The sequence below is a fragment of the Babylonia areolata genome, chromosome 19 (genome assembly GCF_041734735.1).
Source record: "Babylonia areolata isolate BAREFJ2019XMU chromosome 19, ASM4173473v1, whole genome shotgun sequence".
Classification (NCBI taxonomy): Eukaryota; Metazoa; Mollusca; class Gastropoda; order Neogastropoda; family Buccinidae; genus Babylonia; species Babylonia areolata.
Window position 1 is genome coordinate 37,302,222 of NC_134894.1, and position 12,500 is coordinate 37,314,721.

Sequence of the window (12,500 nt, forward strand, 5' to 3'; positions counted from 1 at the left end):
CAAAAATCGTTTAAAAGCAAGAAGAAAAAAAAATCAGCCAAAATAGTGGATGTGGATTAAACAATTGATGACCATGCCAACCTAATTTTCTACCTATTTACTAACGTTTCTACCTTGCCTAAGTACCTTTCTACTCACTTTCCTGCTTTCCTGCCTGTCATCCGGTCTGAATACTCGTTCAAGGCATAATCACAGAAGAAATGTATCGATAGCTAACCAAATTGTAGCATGTCTTTTGTCTATAATGTGAGTGGCCGTGTTAGAAGTGTGTGTGCTTGCGCGCGCGCGTGTTTGTGTGTGTGTGTGTGTGTGTGTGTGTGAGAGAGAGAGAGAGAGAGAGAGAGAGAGAGAGAGAAATGCGTGCACGATTGTCTTTTTCTCCGCGTTATTCTCATTGTCTCCCCTCCCCTCCCCTCTCCTTCCTCATCACCACCCTCCACACTGATTCGTTACTTTCGTTCGCACTCTTTATTTTACCGTGCTTCTGGAGTCTCTGGTAGTTTATCACAGACGATGAGGTTTATTGCTGGAATATATTGCGTAAACCACCACGTGGTCTGTTCATTTTTGTACGTTTTTTTTTCCTTGACTGTTCTGATTAAACTGTAACTTGATTATCATGCATGTATGTGCTACCTACTTGAGCATTAGTTGCTGCATTGTCGGTTTGAAATACTGCTCTCTCTCTCTCTCTCTCTCTCTCTCTGTGCCTGCCAATATGTCTGTCTCTGTTTCTTTGTCACTTTCTATCTGTCTGTCTGTCTGTCCGTCTCTCTCTGCGTTTTTTTTCCCACAGGCATGCTAAACAATAGCTTTTTATCATTGTGTGTGTGTGTGTATGTCTGTGTGTCATTTTGTCTGTGAGCAAAGAACGCTCCATCTATATCTCTCTTCGGTCTTTGTTTTCGCTTTGTTTGCCCTCTACAACATCTTCTTTCCCTCAGCTTTTTTTTTACATCTTTGTTCTTCTTCTACTCTATCTTCGTCTTCGTCGTCGTCCATTTGAAAAAAAAAAAAATCTTCCGTTTCGTTCATCTTCTTATTCATCTTACTTGTTTGTTCTTCTTCTCTTCCCCAGTGTCTTTAGTGTTTTCTTCTTTTTTTTTTTTTCTTTTCCTTCCATCCACTTCATCCACTTCTTGTCCTCGCTCTTCTCTACTACGTCTTTCTTTGTGTCCACTTTCATCTTGTTCTTCCTCTTGTTTTTCTTCTTCTTGTCCTTCTTCTTGTCCTTGTTCTTGTTTCTTCTTGTTCTTCTTCTTCCTCTTCGTCCTCCTATCAGCTCTCTTTTTATTTCTCTTTCCTCTTTTATCCTTCCTTCCACATTATCTTCTCTCTTTCTTCCTATACGTTTCCCTCTTTTTCTCTCCCCTTTCATACTCCTCCTTCTCCTCCACCAATCTCCTCCTTCTCCTTCTACTTCTCCTTCTGCCCCCTCTTCCTCCTCCCCTTTCTCCTCCTCCTCCTACTGCTACTACTACTACTACTACTACTACTACAACGACGACTACCACTACCACTATTACTATCGTTTACAGTTGGGCCAACAGCAAAGTGAGAGCTGTATGATCAATGTTTTCTCCATTGCAGCTTGGTCTTTTGTGAAGGATTATGAGTCTCAAACCAGGAGATAAAATTGCACTCGTTCTTAGTGCTGCAGCCTTGTGGGCTAGTTGACCTTTGGGAACCATCCCAACACCGACTGTCCTGAAACCCTCTCGGCCGAAAGAGTGAGGATGTGTAACATGGGCAAGACATTCTCCACTATAATCAAATATTTAGATATAAGATAGCCAGGACAACAGCTGCATCCTCTGCTGTTTGGTGGTCATAATCGGACACGACTGACTATCATAAAAGTACTATGGAGGAACGATTAGCGCGTTGGTTTTATGCCAAGATTAGCCATATTTCGCTTTTTTCTGTTTGTTTGTTTTGTTTTGTTTCGTTTTTACAACAGATGTGGTGTAGCGTGCATGACACCTTGAAACTGAAAATGGAACTGCTCTACTACTATTACTACTACTACTACTACTACTACTACTACTATTGATGCTACTACTACTGCTACTACTACCACTACTACATTTCCTCTTCCTCCATTTCCTTTCCTCCTCCTCCTTCTCACCCTCCTCTCTCCGTCTCCTCCTTCCCATCCTCACCCCCACCCCCCACCCACACACACCCCTTTCTTCTCCTTCTTCTCTTTCTTCCACTTTCTCTTCGTCCATCTCCTTCATCGTGTTGGCTTCATTTTTTTTGTTTGTTTGTTTCCTTCATCGACTTGTCTTTCTGTTTCATCCGTTTCCCCTTTCTTCCTCCTCCTCCTCCTTCTTCTTCTTCTTCTCAGAATCCTGCACCTCCGTCTCCTTCGCTTCCTCCTCCTTCTCCTTCTCCTCTCTCCTCTCCTTTCTCCTTCTCCTTCTCCTCCTCCTCCTTCTACCTCTTCCTTTCCTCCTCCCTTCTCCTCCTCCACCTCTACCTTCTTCTTTCCTCTCCTTCTCCTTCTCCTCCTCCACCTGCTACCTTCTCCCTTGCCTCCTCCATCTCTCCTCCACCTCTTACCGTGTCTCCTTTCCTCCTCCTCCTTCTCCACCTTCTACCTTCTCCTTTCCTCCTCCACCTTCTACCTTTCTCCTTTCCTCCTCCACCTTCTACACTTCTTCCTTTCCTCTTCTCCTTCTCCTCTCCACCTTCTACTTCTCTCCTTTCCTCCTCCTTCTCCTCCTCCACCTTCTACCTTCTCCCTTTCCTCCTCCTCCTCCTCCACCTTCTACCTTCTTCCTTTCCTCCTCCTCCTCCTCCACCTTCTACCTTCTTCCTTTCCTCCTCTCCTTCTCCTCCTCCACCTTCTACCTTCTCCTTTCCTCCTTCCCCTTCTCCTCCTCCACCTTCTACCTTCTTCCTTTCCTCCTTCTCCTCCTCCACCTTCTACCTTCTTCCTTTCCTCCTTCCCCTTCTCCTCCTCCACCTTCTACCTTCTTCCTTTCCTCCTCCTTCTCCTCCTCCACCTTCTACCTTCTCCCTTTCCTCCTTCCCCTTCTCCTCCACCTTCTACCTTCTTCCTTTCCTCCTCCTTCTCCTCCTCCACCTTCTACCTTCTCCCTTTCCTCCTTCCCCTTCTCCTCCACCTTCTACCTTCTTCCTTTCCTCCTCCTTCTCCTCCTCCACCTTCTACCTTCTCCCTTTCCTCCTTCCCCTTCTCCTCCTCCACCTTCTACCTTCTTCCTTTCCTCCTTCTCCTTCTCCTCCTCCACCTTCTACCCTTCCTCCTCCTCCTTCTCCAGCTCCTCCTTCTCCTCCTCCACCTTTTACCCTTCCTCCTCCTCCTTCTCCAGCTCCTCCTTCTCCTCCTCCACCTTTTACCTTCTTCCTTTCCTCCTCCTCCTTCTCCTGCTCCTCCTTCTCCTCCTCCACCTTCTACCTTCTTCCTTTCCTCCTCCTCCTTCTCCTTCTCCAGCTCCTCCTTCTCCTCCTCCACCTTCTACGTTCTTCCTTTCCTCGTCCTCCTTCTCCTTCTCTTCCTTCTCCTCCTCCACCTTCTACCTTCTTCCTTTATATCTGTTCTCCTCATCACGTTCTCTCTTTTTCCCGTTTGTCTTGTTCTTTTCGTCTTGATGTCCGACAGCATTGTGTATGGATGGGCTTTCTCTACTTCGGAGCTAAACGTCTACCTGGTCAAGTGTCGCCAACGCACAAACATTGGAATGGGTGAGACCCATTAATAAATGATAGGTCTCTGCATCCCTCAACCCCGCCGTCTTCTTCTTGGTTTCTTTTCTGTTCTTTTTTTTTTTTTTTTTATCAGAACGGATGTTCATCTAGATCGACTCAAAGCGTCTTTGTGTGTGTGTGTGTGTGTGTGTGTGTGTGTGTGTGTGTGTGTGTGTGTGTGTGTGTGTGTGTGTGTGTGTGTGTGTGTTGAAGTGTTGCTTGTGTGTGTGTGTGTGTATGTGTGTGTGTGTGTGTGTGTGTGTGTGTGTGTGTGTGTGTGTGTGTTGAAGTGTTGCTTGTGTGTGTGTGTGTGTGTGTGTGTGTGTGTGTGTGTGTGTGTGTGTGTGCCTTCCCCTCAGTGTGTCTATCTATGTCTTTCCTGATGGCTTACATTTTTCACTTTGTTTCTCAAATGTTTCATGATGAAGTGTTGGATATTGGAATGTTTAACTACCAGAAGAGGATTGTTCATAAGATGGACGTCTTGAAAATGCACATGAACTCATAGTTATGTTGAAAATGACGCAGACATAATCTAAGCTGAATTATGATTATTCACGGAAATGTTCATAAGAGTGTGTGGATTGTTGTCGTCATGATAGATGAGATGTCTGCCAAGGGAGCATTGTATGACACTCTGGTTGTGTTTTTTGCAGAAACACACATGCACGCGCGCATGTGCATGCGCTCACACTCGTACACAAAACTCACGCTTAAAAGCACTCACACAAACACACACGTATACACGCACGCACATACAACCTCTTCCCTTAAACACGCTCGCACATACACACATTCACACACACACACACACATGAAACATCTATATTGTGTATTGTATATACTACATTGTGATGCCTTGCACTATTCCGTCGCAACAGAATGTTTCTTTTTTCTCTGTATAACGGCTCTCTGAGGGCGGCGCGATTACCCCAACCCACCCACCCACCCCCCATTCCCGACCACCGTCTCTCTCTCTCTCTCTTCTTCTTCTTCTTCTTCTTCTTCTTCTTCTTCTTCTTCTTCTTCTTCTCTCCCGCTCCCCTTTCTCTCTCCTTCTCTCTCTCTTTTTACATATTTGTGTATGTTAAGTATAGTATTTTACCTTTCAGTTATTTCTTAGCAGGAATAACTGATTTCGTTACAAAACATATTCTTTTACGTGCTCTCGAGACCTTGTTAAATTCACGGCTTCTGCACAAGACAGGGACGTTCTTGTTTTTGTCATCTCATTCGTAACACTGGCACTCAAGCCACCTCTCTAAGTCCTTTGGTGGAGACGTAGTCTAGGAGTGGGGCTGGAGTTCGAATCACGGTCCGTCAGAGAATCGAACCCTGGCCGGGTACGTTCTCTTTCCTGCCTGGATGCTCTCTGTCTCTCTGTATCTCTGTCTCTCTCTCTCTATCTCTCACTCACTCTCTCTCTCTCTCACTCACCCACTCTCTTCTCTCTCTCTTCTCTCTCTCACTCTCTCTCTCTCTCTTCTCTCTGGTTTGGATATGTCTGGTTGCAACAAGGCGTTGGTTGTGAGCAAACATTTTTGTCATTATTTAAGCAAAGAATGAAAGATATATTTATGCAGGAGTGGGACGAGTCAGTAATGTCTAAAGATATATATCATAACTACAGACTGTTTAAAACTGGTTTTCAGTGTGAGCAATATTTTGACTTTGTGGATAAAAAGTGTTTTATGGACTGTTTGGTAAAATTACGGCTTGGTTTGCTCCCGATCAATGGATCATTTTTTAGAAGAATATTCAAATGTAATTCAAATTGCGCATGTAAATGTTATAATGTGATCGAAGATGAAAACCATTTTATAAACAATTGTGTCCTTTACAATAACCTGCGGCAAAAACATCTGAACTCTGAAGGTCAATCGTATGTTCACTTGCTGAAGAGTGGCTCTGTTTACAGTATTCGTAAACTCTGCATTTATATATTTAATGCCCTGAAGATACGACAGGAATTCTGTGACAACAATGATGAAAGTTAGAATTAATTTACTATGCACAAGAAGCACTTTTGTTCTACAGGTTTAAGTTAGTACGTATTTTACATTTTGTTGTGGCTGAGTGATCACCATATTGTGTACTTTTGACCTCTTTCTAGGGGCCGAAGGCCTGAAGATTAAAGTTTTGTTCTTGTTCTTGTTCTTGTTCTCTCTCTCTCACTCTCTCCTCTCTCTCTCTCTCTCTCACTCACTCTCTCTTCTCTCTCTCTCTCTTTCTCTCCTCTCTCTTTCTCTCTCTCTCTCTCTCTCTTCTCTCTCTCTCTCTCTCTCTCTCTCTCTCTCTCTCTCTCTCACTCTCTCTCCGCTACTTTGCGAGGGCTCCCCTAACTTCAAGGAAACGGAGTTACACACACTTTGTCACGAAATCAACATGCGTTCGAGTAGTGAGTAAGCCGGGTATCAGTCTTTCAGATCTTTCGATCGATTGATAATTGATTAAGAAATCAACCCCGAAAACGGAGTATGGCTGCTTACATGGCGGGGTAAACACGGTCATGCACGTAAAAGCCCACTCGTGTACATACGAGTGAACGTGGGAGTTGCAGCCCACGAACGCAGAAGAAGAAGGAGAAGAAGAAGATTTAGAAATCGAGGGTAATCACAACACTGGAAAACATACAGACAGATACCCCCCATCTCTCCACCAAGGTGTGTAATCCCCCCATTGCCCCCCCCCCCCCTCCCTACCACCACCACCACCACCTCACACACCCACCACCCACCTACTCACCAACTCCCATCCCCCAAAACAAACAATTATACCGACAGATAAAACAAACAAAAACCCAAACAATCGAAATTATCTTATCGTTCTCATGGCTGACCGAGCCATGACTATGACACCGTTCAGTGTCACTGACTGATTGATTGATTGATTGATTGATTGATTGATTGATTGATCGGATGTCCACGCCATGGCATTCAGTTGATTAAGACATGATGATGATTGTGAGGATGGTGGTGGTAATGATGATGATATTGATGATGATGATGATTGTTGTTGTTGTTGTTGTTGTTGTTATCATCTTCATCAACGCCGTCGTCGTCAGACATTATTATTATTATTATTATTATTATTATTATTATTATTATCATTCAATCATCGATTGATTCCACTTGCATTGTTGATGGTTATGATGTTTCTTTTAGTTGTGTCTCTGAATGTACTTATATGAGTGTGTGTGTGTGTGTGTGTGTGTGTGTGTGTGTGTGTGTGTGTGTGTGTGTGTGTGTGTGTGTGTGTGTGTGTGAAATACTGTCAATCTGCTGGCTTCATCCCAATGTTGTTTTCCCCAGGGTTTTTGCTTGCACTACTGTCTGTCTGTCTGTCTCTGTCTGTCTGTCTGTCTGTCTGTCTCTCTCTCTCTCTCTCTCTCTCTCTCTCTCTCTCTCTCTCTGTCCCATCTCTTTCATTTCAGCACCGATTATATCGAATGGCAAATATAACACATTCTCATGTCTTGGTTTGCCAATATACAGTGTTCGGTTTGTGCAAGCGTGTTGCTCTCTAACTTGATTCGGTATTCGGGTAAACAATTTGAACAAATATAAAAACAAAATTTTGCTCTTATGTGTATTCCATTTTGAGTCATATTTCAGATCCGTCATGTGTGTTTACGCTTGATTATTGAAATAAATATATGCTGATCATGAAGTGCTTTGTGTGTGTTCTGTGTGCTTGTGTGTGTATGTGTGTGTGTGTGTGTGTGTGTGTGTGTGTGTGTGTATGTGTGTGTGTGTGATACCTGTGCTTGAGTGTGTGTGTGTATGTGCGTGTGTGTGTGTATGTGAAAGAAAGAGGGAGAGAGAGACAGAGAGAGAGAGAGAGAGAATGTGCGTGTGTGTGCGTGCGTGTATGCATGCATGCGTGCGTGCCTGTGAGTGTGTCTGTCTGTGTGCGTGTGTGTGTGTGTGTGTGTCTGTATGTGAGTGTGTGTGTGTGTGTGTGTGTGTGTGTGTGTGTGTGTGTGTGTCTGTCTGTCTGTCTCTCTGTCACTCTTTGTGTGTGTGTGTGTGTGAGTCTGTGTGTGTGTGTGTGTGTGTGTGTGTGTGTGTGTGTGTGTGTGTGTGTGTGTGTGTGTGTGTGTGTGTGTGTGTGTGTGTGTGTGTGTGTGTGTGTGTGTGTGTGAATCCTTGTATGATACCCTTTCAAACCAGTCGGTTTGAGGCAGGTTAAAATCAAGATAGAATGCACCGCTTCTTTTTTTCTCTTTCGCGAATGACAAAAAAAAAGATAAAATGACCGAAGAGATAATTTGCTGGGGGAAAAAAGAATGAAAAAGAACATATAAAAAAGTAGCCAAAATGTCATATACATACATACATATATACATACATACACACACGCACACACACACACACACACACACACACACACACACACACATATATATATATATATATATATATATATATATATATATATATACATGTGTGTGTGTGTGTGGTGTGTGTGTGTGTGTGTGTGTTGTTTCATTAGGCAGACAGATAGGATGATATGATGGTGTAGATAGATGACTAGATAGTTAGAAAGATAGATAAATAGATAGATAGATAGATAGAAAAAGACATATAAGCATACAGACTGATATTCAGAGAGATCTGAAGAAAAATGGAAAGATGAATGCGCAAAGAAAGAGTGAAAGAAAGAAAAATGAAATGAAAAAGAAAGACTGCAGGGAGGTGGGGGGGGGGAGAAGAAATCATATTTGAGAAAAAAAACAACAACAACAAAGAATGAGGGAAGGAGAAAAGAAAAAAAATCCTGGTTGGATGGAAGAGATAAGGGCGGAAATGCAAGAAAGAAAGAAAGAAAGAAAGAAAGAAAGAAAGAAAGTAAGAAAAATAATTTTCTTCAAAAGTCATTCAAGAACACTAAGAGAAAAGAAAAAAAAAAATATATATATATATACATACCTTCCCTCCTCTAAACGTCCATGAGGAAACTCCTGAATATGAAGAGATCACCTCTTCTCAGAAACACCACGGGAAAGCAAATTCTAAATTAAAAAAAAAAGAAAATCATGAGAGCTTTTTTTTCTGAAACTACTTAATGAATCACTTAGAAGCTAAGGACTGTGTTCTTCCATGAAATTATGATATTAGTAATAATGATAATAGTGAAAATGATGCTAGTGATAATGATAGTAGTGACAACAATGATACTACTACTACTACTACTAGACAGAGAGAGAGAGAGAGAGAGAGAGAGGGAGAGAGAGAATGAGAGAAGCGAAGAGTTCAGATGTTGCGTCGCACGGTGAACAGACATTTCCGAACAGAAGTGACATGCCGCATTAACTGACAGCAGCATGACTGACAGGTCTGATGGATAAATTTCCTAATGGACAGCATGTTGCCGAAGACGACACCAAAAAAAGAGGGATGGATGTATTGCATAGTTTCGCTGAGTCAATAGAGTGTTTGTATGGTTCCTATTAACAGGTGTGAATTAGTCAACCAGTTCTGAACGTCCAGGAAGCAGTCTTGCAAAACAAAATTCTAGAATACTTCCATTCGAAGTGAAAAAGTTGTTGGAGTTTTTTTGTTGTTGTTTTTTTTCCCCGAAACGTTTTTGTTGGTAAGACTGTGGGAGAAGGTGATACGACTGTCATAGACGTTATCAAGGAAAGATGAAGGAAAATGGTCACTGAACAAAAATCACCTACAGGTAAGAGGAGAGGAGTGGACAAAAAAACTTTGAGAAAAACAATTCTAAATTTGGAAACTGTAATTATCTATTCCAAGGAAGACACAAATAAAGAAAAGAAACTGGGCTACTTGTTTCGTTCAACCTTCTGAGGTCTTCAGCAGGTCGAAGGAACAGACAGAAAATAGTTCTCATAGATGTTTGCTAACAGCAGCTTCATTGTTTAAGAAATTTAGAAATTTCGCGAGCGACAATGCGTTCCTTTTTCTATATGTTTGTTCAGTTTTGTTACAAGTTAAAGTGTTGAACACTCCAGGGTTGAAATGTCTGTCACGCTGTTGCTGTTGTTGTATAACATCTGTATTCATTCTTGCAGCTAAGGGGGAAGAAAAATCGTTCGAAACACTGCAAATAATACTGAGAGAAAATAACAACAGAAGACTCCCCCCCCCCCCCCCCCCCCCCCCTTTTTTTTTTTTTTTTTTTTACTCCGTGAAGAAAAATTCCGAGGTAAATAAATAAAAGGCTTCTCCTCACCCAAAATCTTCGTGAATGACCCTCCGGTGGGATCCATTTGACATGAAGAGAAATTATGTTCTGAATCTCCGCAAGGAAATCTGTAACATAATTCTTTTTTTTCTGCAGTATCCGGTTAACAAGCATATATTTTTCCTTTGATAAGAGAATGCGTATGCCTTGAGTTAAGTTGATCAATGATTTTTTTTAGGGGGGTGGGGTGGAAAAGAGTTCAAAATTATTACTCCAGTGATAAAAGAAGACAATGAATAAATAAATGAATAAATAATCAGTTTATCTTCATTGCGCCCAACCAAATGATTTTGCTCGAAGTGCTTTACAATTAAAATAGCTCCAATAAAACAAAAAATATATATATATATATATATATATATATATATATATATACATACATACATATATATAATGCTTATAGACATGCAGGTTGATCCAACTGAGTAAGAAAACATCACGAATTATGTCAAGATATTATATCTAAAGTACATATCAAACCAAATATCCATAGTAAACACCCCAAAACCAGTTCGAACATCCAAAGCCATTTGCGTACAATCAAATAATGCAAAACCTTAATGCGACACCTAAAAGTCAGTTACCAGTAGTAGTAGTAGTAGTAGTAGTAGTGGTGATGCTGTTGTTGTCAACTGATTGGTAGGGCTAACTGACTGATCAGTTGGTTAGCTGGTTTGCTGATTGGTCAGTTTATGTATTTACTGATTTGCTTCTTTTTTTTTTTTTTACTGTTTCAACTATTAATTATTGTTGAATATGTAAATGCAATCTTATGTGATCTCTTTGAATGCTTAAACATGTGTGTGTCTTTTAAGTGTTTGCTGTATCTTTCCATTATGAGCGACACGACCACATGATATGATAATTTCCCTTGAGAGATAATAAAGTTGAATTCACACACACACACACACACACACACACACACACACACACACACACACACACACACACACACACACACACACACACACACACACACACACACACACACACACACACACATGCAGCCTCACCATGGACTAACATTCATCCTTCAGACTCCAACCAGCACGTGTGGGTGACCGTGTATCGCCAAGAACCCTGTACCCTCCCTTCTTTATTCCCAGTGCCAAAGCCATGGCTGGTGTTGAACTCAGTGGGGTTTTTTGTGTGTGGTTTTTTTTTTTTTAAGATAATGGCTAACTTTGGATAACTGCCCTTTTCCTTTTCTGTCTTCTATTGGTATCTGTCATAATACGCACTGGTTACCTAAACATTAAGCAACGCGGCTGTTGGAAAAACCCGGACTGACCATTATGCTTGGTCTAAAGCCTGCCACTTACAAAAAAAAATTGGAGTGGAAGCGGTATATCTCATTTCTACGATACGAGAAAAGCGACTAGAGGAGGGACTGTGATAGGAAGATTCTGGCTCGGGCAACAACCAAAATCACTCTCATTCGCAGCCGTGCCTTTCTCGGCTGCGGCCATTCTGGTTCTGGAGTGCCTGAGACAGCAGACCCGAGCCACCTGGGTGTCTGGAAGTGAAACGAGAGTAGCTCTACTATGGTGCTGGTTCGCAATGCCACTGCTCTACGGCTTTGTCCTCCTCCTCCTCCACCACCACCACCACCTCCTCCTCCTCCTCCTCCTCCTCATCATCATCATCATCATCATCATCCCATTTCCGTGTTTCGCTGTGCCAGGTTGGAAGACCAACCACTCCCAGCCTTGCCACGATTACTCTCGCTCTCTGTGCTTCGTAAACGATATCGAATGAGACAGAGCAATGACCGACCACCCACTGTTTTGCCTTCCTCGTCAGTGTCCTGCTGCTGGATCTGTCCTCCTTCCTCGGCCTCCCTACGAAAATGAAATCTGAACATGCGTCTTTTGTGTGTGTGTGTGTGTGTGTGTGTGTGTGTGTGTGTGTGTGTGTGTGTGTGTGTGTGTGTGTGTGTGTGTGTGTGTGTGTGTGTGTTTTCTTGTTGCTTTTTGTTGTTTTTGTTTAATATCCCAGCACTATTCAGGAAGCAGAGATGAACGCCATTATGAATTTGACAAAATGTCAAAATCCCTCTAAACTCTTGAGAAATTTTGCTTTTGCAGCTGTTTTTCCTCCATCCACCCAATAACCCATCCACCCTCCTACCGGTCAACAAGAAAAGTCGATCGATGAACTCATCGATCAGTTACTCAATCCACTCATCTACTCCCTGATCCACTTATTTGACTGGTCGGCATTTGATTCAAATTACCACCCATACCCCCTGCTCTTTAAGAGAATAGCAAAAACAAAACCAAAATGAAGATTTTCACATTTTATTGCCTCATTAACGATCGTTGCTGTTTTTTGTTATTTTTGTTAGTTTGTTCGTTGGTTTGTTTGTTCGCTTGTTTGTTTATTTATCTATCTTTTTACTTTGTTATTGTTGTTGTTTATGTTGTTGTTGTTGTTTTCCTCCGTCGTTCAACTCTCCCTCTGTCTTTTTGATGATTGGAAACATGTGCATCCATATTCCGTGTTCAGAAGGTTTTTTACGTCTTTTTTATTATTTTTTATTTTTTTAGATCACGTTGTTGATGATGATGGTG